Genomic DNA, 3,230 nt, shown 5'->3' with positions numbered 1-3,230 from the left:
TTTGTAGGCTGAGGATGCAGTGACAAGAGGAAAATGTGTGTGAGGAGGAGGATGAGAAGAAAAATATAACATGATAGCACAAAGTGTCTTTTAATATGCTACAAGATAAAACCTAATATTTGGAAGTGGATATAATTTGGTAAAGTGCATCTTAAAAGTACTTGAAGAAAATGCTGTTCTTTAAGGGTGGATTTTCCATGGAGTCCTTCCCACATGCCTAAGCAGGAGGAAGGATGGGGATAATGCGCTTCAGGAACTTGAATTTTGTGGTCCCTGTGCCACTGGCCAGACACATCTCATACTGATAGTTCTGGCACAGGGTCCTGGTCCTGCTGACATCCACTAAGTGACCTGAGAAGTGGCCATTTGGATCAAATCGAAAATCATCACTGGTATCCCTCTTCCTCTTCCACAGGTGAATAATAGTGAAAATAATAATAGAGATCAGGAAGAGAAAGGAGATGGAGGCCATGGAAATGATTAGAAAGGTGGTGAGGGAGTCAGTCCGACCTGCTCCTTTGGTGAATCTAGGAGTTGCATGTAGGTCTCAGAGAAGCCATCCGCCAGGACTATGTTCAATACCCATTGCCTTTCACCAGCACCAGGAATCTTTGCTTGATGGTTTCTCTGTCACTGATGGGCCTCCCTGTTCATACTTCTCCATTGTGGGTCAACAAAGTGAAGAGTCTAGGGTCTGTGGCCTTGAGAAGCTGGTAGGAAAGCCAGGAATTCTGTCCCCAGTTCCTATCCACAGCCACAACCTTGGCCACCAAGTATCCTGGCTCTGCAGCTCTGGACATCAAGTTACTCAGCAGGGGGTACAGTATGAAGGGAGAGTTAGCATTCTTATCCAGGACCACTATCTGAACCAGAGCCTGGCTGTTCAGGGCTGAGAAGCCGCCATCAGCTGCTCTCATGGTGAGCTGGAAAGCCTGGATGGCTTCACAATCCAGGGATCTCAGAGCATAGAGACGGCCATTGTCTAAGTTGATGGAGATGTATGAGAAAAGGGGCAGGTCTCAAGTCTCTGAAGGCAGTAGGGAATAGGTGATTCCAGCATTGATTCTTGGGTCTCTCACTGGCACTGACACCGACAATGTGGAGGGTGGGACTGTTGTTTTTCCTGAGGTACAGTTTGTAGGCTCTCTGAGTAAACACTGGGAAGTTATCACTGACATCATAGACAAGCACCATGATATTGTGATAAAATTTGAGCCTATGGAAACCGAAATCTGTGATGGTATTACTGATGTTATATTCAACCCTGCTCTCTGTCCAGTGCACCCTCTTTTACCAATGTATAGAAATTCTCAATGGAATGTTTCACAGCAAAGGGAAGATCATCTTAGATGGAGCAGACCATCTTTCCATTTTCCCGAGTCCAGATCAAAAATGCTGAAAACAACAGCTAGGGTCTCCTGTGAGTTTTCTGGGACAGGGCTGGTAAGTGAGGACATGGTCAGCTCAGGGGAATTGTTTCAGATCCATCATTTCAACAATTATGGTGCCTTTTCCAGAAAGGCTCATTCCATCTGTGGCCTGAATATTATGGTATAAGATTGAATTGACTCAGAATCTACTTTCTCCCTTACACAAAGTTGCCCGGAGTTCTCCTGAAGTTGAAAGTTTTATAAATATTTTCAGAGGGATGCAAATATGTATAGGCTATTTCTGTGTTATTTCCTGTGTCTAAATTTGTGGCTCCTACTGTGACAACTTTGGATCCAATGGGGCTGTTCTCAGGCATCTGACTCATGTACTGAGACAGAGCAAATACAGGTGCATTGTTATTGATATGGACTAGAAAGACCCGGATTAGGGCAGTCCCAGACCTGAGTGAAGTTCCACCATCCACTGCAGTGAGAGTTATCTGATGTCAGGATGCTCCTCCCAATCCAATGTTTTATCTAATGTAAGTTCTGAGTATTTCTTTCCCCTTCTGCCATTTAGAATTTAAATGTGGAAATGGAAGTTGGGACTGATTGTATGATTCTGGAGACTTGTTTCTTACATCTAAATCTTGTTCACTTTGCAGTAAGAATGAAATCCCCGGGGAGGTCCTCTCGGGAATTTTCAAGATTGTCTCAGTATCTAGGAACAATGGTGAATGATTAATGTCTTGTACCACCAACTCAGCCTTAGCAATCTGAAAGGGATTTTTCAGTAAGATCTGGAAAGCAACACGCACGAATCTGCTGGGTCTGCACAGCTACTCCCGGTCCATTTTCGCTCTCAGGACATCTCCTGTTTGATGGTCTAGCTGCAAATACTCTTTGCTTCTTTTGAAAAAGCCTCATTCCTCGCTGTTACAGTTGTCTCACCTCCAGCCCAAGGGCCTTTGCTACACTGGCCACAAAGGAGCCGCCCTCTACCACAGCCATTTTCTCTAGAACTTGCCTTAGTTGGTGAACTGAAGAGCTTTCTGTATCCATCATTTATTGGGTGACCTGTGCCAAGAAATAAGATCCAACTAAGCTTCAATCTCAGTAGTTTAATCTTTTGATACATTAGTTGAAATCTGGGAATACGAGAGCACACAAAGCCTTCCTGCCCTCTTCTCATACTTGCACCAAAGAAGCTTTTCTTCTCTTTCATCAGCATTTGACATCTGTGTCTTTTTGTTTGTGTCCATCAATAAATGTAATACATTTCCTTCTCTGTAGTCTATAGTGCCAACTAGTATTTTCTGCAAAAGATTCATTCTTTCCATTACAAAATTAGGGTCACATTTGATAACACTAGGAATGAGCTTAGGGCAGCAAGGTGGTTCAGTGGATAGGTAGTGGGGCCTGGATTTAGGAAGACTCCTCTTCTTGAGTTCAAATCCAATCTCAAACACTTAGTTATCTGTGTGATAATGGGCAAGTTACTTGCCCTTGTTTGCCTCAGTTTCCTCATCTGTTAAAAATGAGCTGGAGAAGGAAATGGCAAACCATTTCTGCCAAGAAAACCCCAAATGGGGTCATGAAGAGTCAGATATAACTATAAGTATTTAGTATGTGATAGTAAGCATTGAATTAATAAGACATTTAATAGTAATAGCCTATATTGACATAGCCTTCTAAGGTTTGCAAAGTGCTGTTTACACTTTATTTCACCTGACTCTACATGTGAGTTTTTAAGGATGAGAAAAATGATGGTTCAAGAGGTTAAGTGACTTTAATAGGAAGAAAGGCAGCAAGTAAAGGAAACAAACCATCATCTCCACATATATCAAATCCAGCAAACTT

At 42.7% G+C, this 3,230-nt stretch overlaps 1 pseudogene; it reads right to left on the bottom strand.

Annotated features, from left to right (window-relative positions):
* Positions 1-217: 217 nt before the first annotated feature.
* LOC118842048 lies at positions 218-2,432 on the bottom strand (annotated as a pseudogene).
* Positions 2,433-3,230: the final 798 nt, after the last annotated feature.

Source organism: Trichosurus vulpecula, chromosome 3 (genome assembly GCF_011100635.1).
Source record: "Trichosurus vulpecula isolate mTriVul1 chromosome 3, mTriVul1.pri, whole genome shotgun sequence".
NCBI classification, from domain to species: domain Eukaryota; kingdom Metazoa; phylum Chordata; class Mammalia; order Diprotodontia; family Phalangeridae; genus Trichosurus; species Trichosurus vulpecula.
The sequence above is the reverse complement of the archived record's forward strand: the minus strand, read 5'-3'. Positions and strand labels throughout refer to the sequence as shown.